Source organism: Coturnix japonica, chromosome 10 (genome assembly GCF_001577835.2).
Source record: "Coturnix japonica isolate 7356 chromosome 10, Coturnix japonica 2.1, whole genome shotgun sequence".
NCBI lineage: Eukaryota > Metazoa > Chordata > Aves > Galliformes > Phasianidae > Coturnix > Coturnix japonica.
Genome location: NC_029525.1, coordinates 16435837 through 16450217, shown reverse-complemented (window position 1 = coordinate 16450217; position 14381 = coordinate 16435837). Strand labels below are relative to the sequence as shown.

The following is a 14381-nucleotide window of genomic DNA, read 5'->3' as shown; positions in this document are numbered from 1 at the left end:
CCGGCCTTAAAGGGACGGTGCTGCCGGTGGGGCACGCTACGAGTTCGGCCCGGTACAGCCGAGTTCTGCCGGGCACCGCTGGGTCCGCCGAGCAGTCACAGCCCCGGGACGAGCCGCGGTGGGAGCGCGACGTGCTGCGGAGTAAGGACTAGAGGCGGCCGGGTGAGGTGGTTGTCACCGCGGTTCCATGGTGTAAAGGTGAGCACTCTGGACTCTGAATCCAGCGATCTGAGTTCAAATCTCAGTGAGACCTCTACTTTTTCACTTTAAGTGTATTTTTTTTTTCCCCTATATGTTCTAACTATGGCCCATAGTACTCCTGTCTCCCTTTCCCATTGAGGGTCCTTCACACACACAGGGTAACACCTCCTGTATCCTTTTGGCTGTATTTTATCCCGTGTGAGGTATGGGCATCCTTCTCACCACAGTGTAAAACAGGGCATTGGTTCCACAGTTCTCAGCACTGCTCAGTTTGGGGTGGGTTAAGGAGAAGCCCACCAGGTCCTACAGGTCTTCCCACAGCCCAGGACATGAGCAGTGTTCAAGCCTATAATTGTGTGAGATTCTGTAATGGTGGCACTGCTCTTGAAGGAGATAGCAGCGAGATATTTGAGTTCATGAGGCACAAAATGGTATCTGGGACCATCAGGTACAAAGCTGAAATAGTGACCAGATGCTGAGGGGAAGGGAAAAGATCGGAACTTTGTCTGTAGAAGGGTCAAAATAGAGTGTAAGGGAAACTGTTGATCACAGCCTGAACCTCTGATTAACCATCTGAGGCAAGTGATGAGCCAGCTGTGGGAGCACAGGTGAAGGTAATTTAGCCTTGACTAAGGTGAAGGTAATTTAGACCTTGACTCCACCTCTCCTAGAGTCCATTTAAGGGCTGACCACCATTGTGGTGGCATCTTTGTCTGGAGATTGTTCATCTGTGGAGTTCTTGTGGTGAGTCTCTACATTGGTGAGCACCTGCCTTGACTGAAGGCCTCAGAACTGGTGAGTCCTTATCCTTGGATACCCTCTAGCTGTCTATTTCCAACTATATTTGTATTATTGCAACTGTACCTTATACTTGCATTATTTCAACTGTGTAGTAAAGTACAGAGAAAGCAAAGCTACCCTCAGAATGAGGGCTATGGAAGCAAAAGCAGCTAAAAATATGCATGCATACATATTTGCATTTACCTGAGGGAAATGAGACCTGCCAAAAGGGAACTTGAAGCTGTGAAGTGGGTGAGCACAGCCCCAGGAGGGTTTGTGCCCTCAGGGTTTGTGCCAGGACAGCAACAGGGCTCCAAAGGCCTCACTCACTGAGGCCCTGCTGCCACCCTCAGGCACTAAGGCCAGTTCCTTTCTCCTGCATTAGGGCTGGAGACCTAATTTGAAAAGCATAAAAGTAGCCCTGGTGTCCAGATGCTCAAACCAAGGCCCCTAAGCCTCGCTCTGCTCTCAGTATATTGGCCATCTCAGCACTCAGCAGCAATGTGATGATTTCTGTGTGAGGAGAGAAACCCCCAGGCACCCACAGCATCAGTGACTGTCTGCTGGGAGGAAAATGAGCCATAACCTGATCCTTTCCGCTTACAAATGCTTCCTGCTGCCTCAGAGCTTGCAAGAGAAGAAAACAAAATGCTAATAATGAAGGGATGTGGGGCAGAACCAAATTCCCCCCAGCACAATTGATGAGGTGAGCTGGAGCATCAGGGGCTGGGCTCAGCCTGAACCTCTGGACTGACCCTTTTTGTCTGCAGATGAGCTCAAAACACATGAGATGTGGAGTCTGTAACTGCTCCTCTCTCTTCAGCCTCTTTCAGAAGCTGATCTACTGCGCTGAGTAGTGCATTACAATTAATAATGAATACTCTACATGTGGGGGCTGGGGTGTATTTATAGCTGCATTGTTAAGGCTTCCATCTCGCATCCTATTTGCAGTCCTCCTTTGAACATTGCCATTTAAAAAAAAAATGTTAATTTTGACACGATGTTCTTCAGGCCTAGTTTCACACCCCAGAAATGCTACTGGTTTCAAAAAAATTAAAAATAACACGGATTAAGTATTTTTAGTTATTCCCCCTGTAAGAGCTGTTCTCGTTTCTGTGTTTTGGGTTTTGTTTATCAGCTAGCAGCCTGGGAACAACCTTTACTTATGTTTTTCATACGTTACTTCCTCTTGTACCAAACTGCAGATGCTCTTCTGCTGGATCCAGCTCACTGTGTGTAAGACAGTGGGGCACAAGGTGAGGACAACACCTCTTGTGGCTGAGCCAAAAGTCACTGTCCATACACTGCTGCACTGTTATCACTTGTTGGGCTTCAAGGAGACATTAAGAAGCAAAGACATTTTTTTCCAATCACATAACATAAAAATTCCCACAGACTGCTATGTATGTGAGCAGCAGCAGGGGTTATTTCCAGCTAAGCCAGTTTAAATGCATTTGATCATTTTGATTAAACGCATTTTCCATGGTGCTGAGAGGCAAAACTGAAACAGCAGAAAGAGCTAAGGATCTAAAGAGGAGTCAGCTGGCAGCAGTGGATGAGGATTTAAGTCTTATATTCAGTTCAGCCCTGGGTTAATTTTGTTCCTGTTTAGGTAAGCTGAGGATGAGACTGTACAAACCCTCAGGAAATGTCACTGTCAGTGAGGACCGTCTTGGCTGCTCCAATCCTTCCTTGTGCCCACTCTCAGAGCTGCTGCTGCAGTTATGGGATGGCCTGGGATCCCTCCCACACTACTGGAACATGGCTGAAAGGCAGAGGTCAGGCCTGAAATAACAGAGGAGTGTGTGCTCCGGGACTGACAGCTTTTAATGTGAGAAAAGTCATTCAGCACTGACATTTCTGCTGCATTAATTGCCATTAGTGTCATCCTTGCGGGAACACTAAATTCACTGCAAACCTTGAATTAATGCTCTCTCATAATTCTTCAGTTTGTGCTTGGTTGCAACCATTTGCAGAGGTAGCACATCCCAAGTGACTGGAGCAGAGACAAGGAATAATACTCAGCTGGCCCTTGGATGTTCAATTTAGCGAGGAAAAGAAGCAGAGGTCATACTTATAACTGTGTATTTATGGTTCTGTTCTGGAAATCATGGAGCAGCTGCCAAACAGTCTCCAGCTCTTGCCTCAGCAGTACTGATGTGCATTGGACTCTCAGCTCAGAGTTGCTCAGCTCCAGGTACTGTGCATCTGATTCTTTCCTCACACCCTTCCTTCATCCTCCTTCTTGCCTGTCACTGGCTCCTCAGACCCCAAGAGAAATCCTGGATGAAAAAAATCAAGAGAAGTTTTACCACAGCATTCACTGCTTGTAGCGTTCCAACCAAGTTGAGGTCTTTCTGCAGCTGGATTTGACATTAAAGGAGAAGGGAAAAAAGGATGGACATAATGTGGTTGCAGCTCCTCTGCCTCATTCTTTCCCATGTGCAGTTTGCAAGTCCATCGCTTTGTAAAGTGCAGTGAAAGATCTGGAGGTGGAAGTAGCATTAACTCAAGCTTGTCCTTGAATGGCTGTTGACCCAAATTCCCATTTTCCAAATGGAAGGAGCCATCAGTTTCCCTGGGCAGAATGCAGGAAGGACAAAAGCGGACCCACACAGTCTACTTTGTTCTATCAGCAGAGAAATATTTCCTGAGGGGAAAATCCAGTCAATACTTTGCCATTTCTAACAAGCCACAAATCATTGCAATTATGCAAAGATGATTCAAGCTTTCCAATCCAGCTGCTAAATTAGAGGAGAGCAAACTCTTAGCACTCGCTACCCTTAGCTTGACATGACAGTCAGGAGGAAAAAGATTTAAGTATAAAAGAGATCAACAGAAATAATAACATAAAACAAACCCTCTTTCTAAAACCTTCAACTAAATTAAAGGGCTTACAATGTGCAAGGAGATCTATTTCTCAGGTGATTCCATGACAGATGAAGTAGAAATAAAAATGCACGGAGTCAATTTTTCTGATGATTATTCACTTGAATTCTAGCATATACTCTGTTCTTTTTCTTCTACAGCTCAAATAAGAAGAAATGGGCAAAAATTCTTCCTCTGTATCACCCAGGAGATGGAATAACAAAGGATCTTGTGCTAAACATGGACGTATTCATAGTCAAACCTTGTCCTGGTTTCAGAGATCTGCATGGCACTGAGGAAAAAAAATGGGAATGGAGCAGTTCCAGAACAATTAAATGCCTTTTGAGGGCATTTTTTGCTAGGCCAATACTGCAGCAAGCAGAAGGGAAGGAATATCTCCTGCAGCCTTTGGGAAGAGGGATCAAATGCAACAGACTTGGTGTTTCTTATGATGACTGTGAGAATGAAGTCACTGGTTTTTTGCATCCATTTTGGACTCGGAATGCGTCTCCTAGTCTGTGTCTGTTATCTCCAGAGACAAATTAGCAAGATATTACTGGCAGCCCCACAGTAACTGCTGGCCAGGATATAATTTCTGAGACGTTCTCAAAATCTTACTAGACCTGCACAGGATTTTATTTCTTATCAAAGGCCAGAATTTACTTGTTGGTGATAAATTTAACATGAGCATCACTACCAGATAAACTCAATGTCATTGTCACATTGCTCATCATTTTCTGATTTGAACAGTCAGCCCTGGAGAAGGAAGGAGGCAGCTTGACTTCTGTGCCTGATCCATTCACTGCTGAAACAACCAGCAGAGCAGGCTGGCTGTGCTCAGCATGGCAATGCTCGTTGTGAAGCTCTGCAATTACCCAAGGAGCCAGGTTGTGGCTCTAAAACTTTGCTCATCGACAACATCAGAGAGCAGTCAGACGGAACAACTGGGATGGCTTTGATCTGGCAGAACACCCTTCCTCCTGCTCCCCTACCTTGGGAACCGTCCAGTTCCCCATAATTTTTTTTCATGCCATTCACACAACATTCATTGTTTTTTCATAAGGTACAATAACTTCTGTGGGCAAACTGAAGACCATAACAGCTAGATAGATTAATTTATTTAATAGAAGTCTGAATATTTCAGTGATTCCTCCATAAATATGTTCATAGCTGATTTTGCCAAGAAAATGACAAAACGTTACGCAGAATCCCATAGATATTCCCTATAAATCCACTAGGTGTCCTACTGCTGACAAGTAACTACGCTCAACTTCTATTTATTTATTTATCTGCCTATCTGTCTACTTATTTATTTATTTTTGTCCAGATTTTGCCAGTGATAAATTGAGTCTTTAGTGGAATTAGGTCTGTGTTTGCAGGTTGAAGTAACACACACGTGTGGGTCTTGTGACAGCAGGATGTCTGGCATGCAGCAGTAGCTCTTTTGGCAAATGCCTCTGATGTTTCCCACAGAGACCAGCTCAAGGTTATAGGCTGCAAAGAAATAGGAAAAGAATCTGCCTTCCTCTCCTGGGAATGTTAACCAAGATTCATCTGAGCCTCTCCTAGATCAACCTTGGGCTGCTATTTATAGGATTGCTAAAGTGAGCCCAACGCTGACCTTAAAGGTGATGGCAAAATGTGTCCTTAATCAGAGCCGCTCTGCACAGGCTGCAATTTTGACATTCCTGGTCACCGTTCCAGTCCCTGATGAGTCCTGCTGCCTGCCAGCGCTTGCACTTGGCTGCAAAGGCCAGCACAGCACCCACTCACGAGGTGTCCTGGCACTTCCAACATGGAGGGCATGGCAAATATATACCAAGAAAAGCAAGCTGTGAGGCAGCCAAAGGATAGTTTAATCATCCCAAAAATACAAAATACTTATTCCGCTTGGGTGGAGTGCGTTGTAAACATGTGTCGCTGTTGTACAACCTGCAGCACATGCAGTGTACCAAGTGGTGCTGCTTGGGACCTCCCTCAGCCACCCCAAGATCTGCTGCTCACAATGAGCCTCAGCACAGTAATCTCAGCTTCTCTGAAGCAGTCATCTCTGTAGCTATATAGAAAGCATCATTCATTGCATTTCTTTCAGTCCTCAGAAATGGGTATTTGTAATGTATTGGTGGGGGATGACTACAAGCTGATTTTCTCGGACTTGTCACTGAAGCACAGATCACACGCTGGCTATGTAAATTCCCATAGGCTTGCTCTCTGCCAACCATTGCTTGCCATATTTGCAAATTCCTCTCTCCTTCTTTCCAGGTTCAGAGTGGTGCCACATCTCCAGTTTACTTCAAATCTACATAAGGTATGTGAAGAGAAAATCGGGTTTGTTTTCCATTCAAAAACTGCCAGAGACAAAGACGTTCTCAAACAATGAATTTAATCTCCTTTACAGAAACACTGCCCACAGCGATTGGCTTTGCAAACAGGCACCAGACAAGTGTCAGCAGCAGCTTAATCATAGGCTGCAAGGGGAAATCAGAGGGGAAGAACAGCCTCGTGTCCTTGGCCCATCAGGATTCCTTGCCATCAGGCATTGTGCATCACGGGAAGTGCTGAGCATCTGTCCTGTGCCATGTGCTGCATTACTGCCTCAATTTCTTGCTATTTGTTTTGAAGGTATGACAGTCATTTTCCTGACAACCTGCAAGAAGAAAAGATTCTCCCATCTTCTGCCTGCCTGTATATATAGCTGCCTGCTGCAATGCCATCCATAGGCAGCCTGCACCATATGCTGACTGTGAAAAAGAGAGTAACCTGGCCCAGCGCGTGTGTTTGCTGTTATACATAACAAATACCTCGAGCCTTGCCATGATTCAGTGCATTATGCATGGGAGCCATCTGGTCCCGTAGCTTAAGAAGCAAACTGAAAATTCGATAAAAGCACAAATAGTCATAATGAGAGAGACTGAAAAGATGTGTTGATATTCCAAGCAGGAGTCTCCTTCCGCAGGGGCTGATCTCATCACCCATTGCCTCTTTCTTGCTCTGTGCTTTGGAGAGCTGCTGTCAGACAGGTTGCATTCTGAGCTCTGTGAGTACGTGCACCTTTGGGATCTTAACAATGTGTTTCATGTGCTTGAGCAAACCTTCTGGGACAAGATTTCTCTCACCAGCCAGCTGTGCAGAAAGCAAACTGTGCAAAATGTTTGTTTGGAGCACAGCACGTTTTATGGAACTGATTTCAAATGCGCTATCAATTATGATTATTCATTAATATGATTATTCTCATCACTGTGCAGAATTATGCCTTAAGGCTTTGACAGATTTAAAGGAAGTCCTTCACAGCTGGCCTAGATGTTCTCAGCCCTGAGGAGCAACAAGGAACCCAGAACAGTGGAGAGGTAGTGTGGGACGGCTTAGATTTGGGCAAGAGTTTGTGCACGACTTGGCCAGGAGACAGGGTTACTAAAACTGCCTTAATTGGATTTTGGAGACAGACCAATTTTCCCCCCTTGTGACTCTGCTTTCTGATGTTTGGAGGGCACAGGGAAGGCAGGCAGACAGAAGATGCCTATTTTAGCAAGTCTCTGCAGGGAATGCACACGCTTCGGAGAGGTACACATTTGTTTCCTCTGACACTGAATTAATGGGAATTGATGTATTGATTCTGCAATTCTTCTAAAGATTACTCCACAGTTTGGCATGTCTCTGAGCTGGTTAGCTGCAATGTGCACACAGCTCAAGACAGATATTTAATTATTCTAATAGGAATACAGTTGAAAAAACTGTGAAATCTAGAAAACTGTAGCATTATAATCAGGCAAATAGTACAGCCATTCCTGTCTTATGTAGGTTTATTCCATATCCAGCTATGTTTTGTGTTGTTGTTTTCATATAACCAACCCCTCCAAAATCACAGTTATGAAGATACTTGCCACTAGTACCAATTAATTGTGTGGGTTTCATTTTGTTTTTCCCTACTAATTTACAAGTACACTTTTCAGAAGAGATGGAGTCTGCCATTCTGTGTGTGTAGAGTGCATAGGATTATGGTAGGGCTGTACCAATACAAGCTGCTACTATTACTGTTAAGCAAGACAGTCATTCACCAATCTCAAGGGTTTAAATCGACTCTCTGTGGATTTTTCCACGTTTAACTATTTAAATATACTACGTGATATGCTCTACTTGCAGAATGTCTGAATATCTGTGCCAAGCGAGCTCCTGGTCCTGGATGTGAGGCAGCATCTTGTGTTAGGGATGAAGTAACCGCCTTGCATTTTGGTGCTTTGATCAGTGTTGCTGCTTTTATGATCTCACTAGGAAAGTTGCTTGATGTTTCTTTATTTTGAGTGTCAGCATGGCTCCTGAAACTGTTTGAAGTCATCCTGGTATTTCATTTATTTTCTGGCAAAGCAGCATCTGCGGTTTAAGAATAGAACATGTTAAACCTGCGTATAAATCCGAAGCAGAGCGTAGAGTTTCTGGGCAAAATTCTCCTCCTGGTTACACTTATGGAACTGTGGAGTAGTGTCTGCATCTTCCTGGTTGTCACTCTGAAACCCATTCTCATTTCCTCGTGTCATACCCAAAGCTTCTGCCATATACGGGTGGCTGTGATTTCATCACAGCTGTTGTAATTTCCTTGGGAAACGTACAATTTCTGAGGAAGTACCAAAGATGCCTTTACAGTAGATGGGCCTCAGTGCTCAAAGAAATGTAACGCTGTCAGTTATTCTGTTTGTAGTTTTCCACGCAAACAAAAATCTGATGTAGGTGGATCTGCTGAACTATCTGGAGCACAAGTGGAGAATACACACTGTATGGCTGAGCCCGTTTTTAGAAGATAGCGTTCAGCAGCTCTTGCTTGAAACAAAGGAATCGCTGGCTGGCGGTTGTTTGATGTTTATTTCTGTGTGACTCTGCTCCTGATCTGCCTGTGCTGTAGAAATGCTGTTCATCCACAAGAAGGTATTGCCTGGGCTGGGAGCCCCACTTCTGATTCAGGGAAGCACATGGTTTCCTTACAATCATACAATGCTGCTGATGATTATAATTACTATTCAATATACGGTGCAATTGTTTTTGGTGTTTAAAACAGCAAAACAAAACAAAGCCGTTTTGCAAAGGAAAACACAGCATTAGGATAAAAAAAATTGTAAATTAGAAGTGGTTAACCTTGAGGAGATAATTCTATCTGCAGCGTCTGCTACCCAGTGTTCCTTGTGACCAGAACATGGGAAGAGAAACATCCATTAAGTATCCCAATATCCCTTTGGAAAAGAACGTCCTTCCTGTTCTGTAGGTATTGCAATTTACATCTTCTGTTCAGCAGCTGCTGGTGTCAAAGGCCAAGGGAGAAGGAACGTGGAATGCAGAGCCTGAAGTTTTTCAGCAGTAGCTAAAGGCAAAACCATCTAAAGCTGTAGCAGATGTTCCCTTATTTCCTGTCTGCTTATCAGCCCTGCAAAGACACTTCTTCTTTGTGCTTGTTATGCCAAGTGTAACTATGGAGATCTAATACAAGCTGCGCAAGAGCGATACCGTGAACAGCTCTTTACGTATTCGGTTATGAATGATCAAGCAAAAAATTATGGTTTCTAAGAACTCCCTCAGAGTTTTCTGCACACACAGTAGTCATAGCCCTCTTACAAGAAAGCAGCAGTGCACAAAGTAATTCAAGAAATAGGACGTTATTGTGGCTCCGTGAAGAGTAATTAAATATGATTACTGAATTGCTGCTCCTCGGACCTTCCTCAGGGTCCTTTCAGTTCAGACCTGCCCTTCCAGCTGGGAGGGTTACACCAGCTGAACTATAATTGCGTGCCATGCTTGATGCTGTTCGTAATATTTACATTAAAACAAAAGTAAATTAGTATCACAGAATCAAGGAATCTTTAGAGTTGGAAGGGACCTTCAAACTAAGTTAACTGGTATCTGCTGGGGTACATTTCTGTGGTGAAATTCTTCACCACCCTCAGCTCACGTGCCTTGTATAACAGCAGAGTGAAGATGTTAGTTTGGTCTTGGCACTTTCACGTTTTGCCTGTTGTTCCCAATACACAAGAAATGAAAAGCAGCATATCCTGACTGTATCACTTGGAGGTGAGCACTGTTCTTTGGGTGATCCCTCCTTCTGGGAAGGGATGCACTAAATGTGCTCAGAAAGCAAGGTATCGCTTCTGTGACTGGGTAGGTGAATTTTCAGGGGAAGCATTCAAAAATAAGGAGCAGCATTTAGACTGTAAGGGATGACATAGTGGGAAGGTGGATAGATGAGATGGCTTAACAGGGCTTCATTATGGTCAAATTAATTCACTTTAAATAATTAATTCTCTTTTAAATTGACTCTAGTCTGCGCACTTGACATTTTGGAAGAGCTGCCATTCCCTGTCCTTCTGGTAAACGCTTTTGCATCTGTTTTCCATTGTCTCCTTCTTGAAATAATCCTTGTCACTAACAGGAACCATCAGCAGCATGGAACAAATTGACTTGCCAAGGACATTTCCTCCAACCCCATTATTTATACTGGAAGTATTCTTTTTTTTTTACATTACAAAACAGATGATGACTTAAAGAATTTGCCATATATCAAGATAGCTTAATGCTGCCACTATGAGTCAAATTCAAACTTTGAATTATTTGCATTGCATCAACATTTGGCCATACTTTTTGGAGGAGGTGATCAAGCAGTCACTAATGAACGCTCAATTCCCTCTGCTGGCGCTGTCATGCAGAGCTCCCCGCAGTATGAAGGATCAGATGTGTCACTCTCACTCTTCTGCTGTTAGCAGACTGATGTGGAGATGTAAGCAGATGAGTTGGAATTGTGTGGATTAAGCAAATACATTCTGTATTTTTTTTCTCGAGGTACTTTCACTCATGATCACTCTTATCTCTTTTGTCAGCTCCAGGCTGTGGACCAGTTGCTGAGAAAGCGTTATCTCCTCTAAATGTTCAGGCTGAAGGTTGCAGAGCTATTATGGCAGATGGATACAAACATGAGGACTCAAGTGTTCTGCATGTACGAGGGGTCTGCTGAGGGTTCCTTTGGGTTATGCTGGACCAAACCCTTTGCGAGCTCAGAAAAGGGCAGAAGCACGATGTGACCTATATCCTCGGTGAGTCACCACTAAGGTTCACTGTTGTTCTCTGTTTACCTCTGTTTCTGAGCAGTTGCTCACATTTTGAGCAAGTACCTGCTTACCTAGTTGAACGGATAGATGAGTATAATTAGAGTACAACAGAACAAGGTCAGTAGTTGTACTAATATATGGGAACATTCCAAGGCAGTTACAGAAGAAAAGAATTTCAGATAATTAGGAGAGGTTTTGGACACTGATACGGATTTTAAAAGTACCCAAGGTGAAATAACAGATACAAAAAATATCAATATTGAGATAAAACCCTCGTGAGTCAGTATTTGAGCCAGCTTCCACTCTTTGGGAATTTCACATACAGTTATCCAGGTAGGGCAGATTGCAGTGTATCTCCTTAGTCTGGTGGGCTTGCACTTACCCTTCAAGGCATCTTCTGCTGAAAAAGAGACAGGTCTGAATTAATAGTGCAGTTGCAATATTATTTAATATGTTCTGAGCTAGCTGTAACTTTTTAAAAATTGGTTTTATTTCTACCTAGATAAAGATCTAATAATGAAAGCTCTCTGTCTCGTATGACAAATTCACTGACAGCACGGCCTGAGCTGCATTCTTTCAGTCAACCAGGACATATTTTTTAAATACCCTTGACTCTCTGGCTAATAATCCAGCAACGATGGCTTTAGCTTGCAAATAAAATGCTGAACTAGGTGCACCATTTTGAAAGTATGGAAAGCAGTGGAAGGATTGAAAGTATTTTGATAGAAAGAAGCATTTTGATGGGCTGTCGAGTTTTGTAAAAGGAGTAGAGCTGTGCTACAAGAACATCAGCTTTAATTTGGGTCAGATTTTCAGTGCAGATGCAACTGATGCATTTTCCTGGAAACTCTGCATGGCAGTTAGTGAGAAGAGTGACCTGATGTTTGCTCACTGTACAAAAGAGCTGCTCTGTTTGCTGATGTTGTTTGAATGAAGCGCTGCCCTTTTTTTTCCAAAGCAGGGAACTGTTGAAGCCTGCTCAGGAGCAAAGCTTTTCTCATGGAACAGCGTCAGACAGAGAGTATAAAATATCTCTTTAGTGCATCTTGACAGATGTCAATCTGACTTGTCAAGTTTTCTGAATTTTAACGATCTGGATTAATTTCCAGATAATGAGTATTTATGTAACCGTGGTACCTTATAAATGAATATGGAAATGATTCCGTAACATTCATTACAGGTCCTACGGTAACAAATTAAAGGCAAACGGTGATGCGGATTGTTTTTGAGTTTATTAACTTCATAATTTTGGTGGTTTGCTTTATTTTTTACTGTGATTTCCGTATGCCAGACAGCGTTTCCTCAACCAAAGGGAGCTATGTGCTTCAATGTATCAAAGGATAGGAAAGAGTAATAAAATTCAAAGCACATTGTGCTGAAGGAAGTAGTAAATGGCAGCTGAGATTTCAGAACATTTGTCTGCGAAGCAAATAAATCAGTCTTTCTTGCAGGCTCTCATCTTACATGTTGTTAGTCCCTTACTCAATGATGAGATAGTTTTAAACTAATTATAATACTTTGCTCTTCTGTAGCTGTTTCTCTAAAGAATCTCAATAGTGTTCTACAAATATTAATTAAGGCTAATCGTACCCCTGAGAAGTGGCTAACTGGCAGATATGCTTCATTTAACCCATCATGATATGAGTGATCCTTAGAACAAAATACCAACAATGTAAACAGCAGGGCTGCACGAGGGCCTGAAGTAGGCAGTGGGGCCTCTTTAGGTACATGGCATACAATTACTTAGTCTAGACAATACTTGAAGGTAAACCTAAGTGCAAAAAAATAAGGAGCTGAGATGGGAAGTGACCAAAAGTGGTTTAAAATCTGGTGTAAGAGGAGGTACCCACAGCATCACATGGAGTGACTCTGGGTGATGAATCAGACTGATTCAGGGAAAAGACTGCTATGTGTAGAAATTGCCTCCAGCTGGGCCAAGGAGCGTGAGTGCAAAGGAAACCTCTAAGGCTGATGCATGAACACCAGTGATAACAATTAAGTCTTAACTCTCACTCCTGAGGTACAGAAGCTGCTGAAAATAGCAACCAAACAGCAATACCAGTACATATGTTTACAGCCTGAGACTGTTATTTTTGCTGGCAAATCTGCACGCATAATTTCCTTCCTGCAATTACTCCACAAAGAGCAGCTTTTGTAACCGTGCTTTAATGATGAGAACAATACTTAGTGCTGCACTGGACAACAGGTTGTTGTTGTTGGGACGTGTGTTAGGACTCAGACCATCCTCAAGTAACATTTCTGCTGTTCCATTCTTTAAGAACCTGCTGCAAATATTTGTTTGAGAGCTTCTGTTGTCTACAGGAAGAGCCAGACCAAAAATACACCCCAGCTGTACGTATTTATTTGCCTACTAATGACAGGAGAAGAGGTGTGGCATCACTTGCTTGATACCCCAATATGCAGCAATACAGGAAAGCGTGATGTTAACTGCTTTCTCACCAATGAACACCACCATCCATCATTTGAGATCTGAGAGTTGCTACAATGCGTTGTGTGTAGATTTAGTGTTTGCTGGGGAAAGCTTTATGATGCACAGTCCTAAATCTTCAGATGCACACTGATATTCTGCGGAAGAAAAGCACCACTGAAAAGTGAAGCCATGATGAGTTGGCATCATTTTTGTTTTATTTATAGAAGACAACTCAGAAACATTTCGGTTTCTTCTTTGGGAAAGTTTTCTTTCCTTTTTGCGTCCCAGCACTTGTGAGCTTTTGGGAACACAAGCTCTCACACAAATACTGGCAATGAACCCTTGCTGAGAAATTCTACCTGCTGGAGAAAAATCTGCTCATTTTCTCCAAGTGGAATTCCTTCACACTCCAGTTAGACTTTATCCTTGCTTATATGCAACAGATTTCTCTGTCTGCATTTTGTGAATTGCAGTTCACGGCACACATGATTCTGATGCCTAAGGAACCTCCCTGCAGTGCTTCTGCTGAGCCTTTGGATCAGGCCCCGAGTTTGCTTCATTTCCCCATATTTCTATCTGCTTCAGTAAGTACTTTATCTAGAGAAGAGTCTGAGTCTTCTTTTTTGCATACATGCATGATATTCTATTGCTTCTTTTATAATTTATAACCAGACGTTTCCCTGGAGTGCAAAAGCTTTTCAGAAGGGCTACACTTGAAGCAGTAAAAGGAAGGATAACTGCATCATTGTAGTGCTGCATCATAACATTTAAATACATTATTATTTCATAATCTGTCCTAGAGTTTAATCACTACAGGCAGGGACAGTCTCTCTATGTCAGAAGGGATAGAATCCAGATTTTCAAATAAGCATATATTTAAAAAAAAAATAAATTAAAAATGCTGCTTCCAGTGTGATTCCAGCTTGCCAAAGGCTCCAATTCATTGCATAAGCCTCTGGATGTAGATCCATCACTGTATCATAAAGTGGGTTACTGGGCAGGGTAAGGCAGTCCAACCT

General features: G+C 42.9%; 1 protein-coding gene and 1 non-coding gene across 5 annotated transcripts in view; both read left to right on the top strand.

Annotated features, from left to right (window-relative positions):
* Positions 1-181: 181 nt before the first annotated feature.
* Positions 182-253, top strand: TRNAQ-CUG. The gene has a single exon. It is a non-coding gene; the product is annotated as a tRNA-Gln (tRNA).
* A 633-nt stretch (positions 254-886) lies between these two features.
* Positions 887-14381, top strand: part of DENND4A (DENN domain containing 4A) — a 58735-nt gene continuing 45240 nt past the window's right edge. For 3 of the 4 annotated variants that reach the window (XR_001557577.2, XM_015873261.2, XM_015873266.2), the window contains exon 1: positions 10704-10916. The gene's annotated coding sequence lies outside the window, so the exon portion shown is untranslated. Of the gene's footprint in view, positions 997-4010; positions 4913-6111; positions 6158-6247; positions 6472-10703; positions 10917-14381 lie in introns of those variants that run through there. The other variant, XM_015873257.2, reaches the window with a different exon arrangement.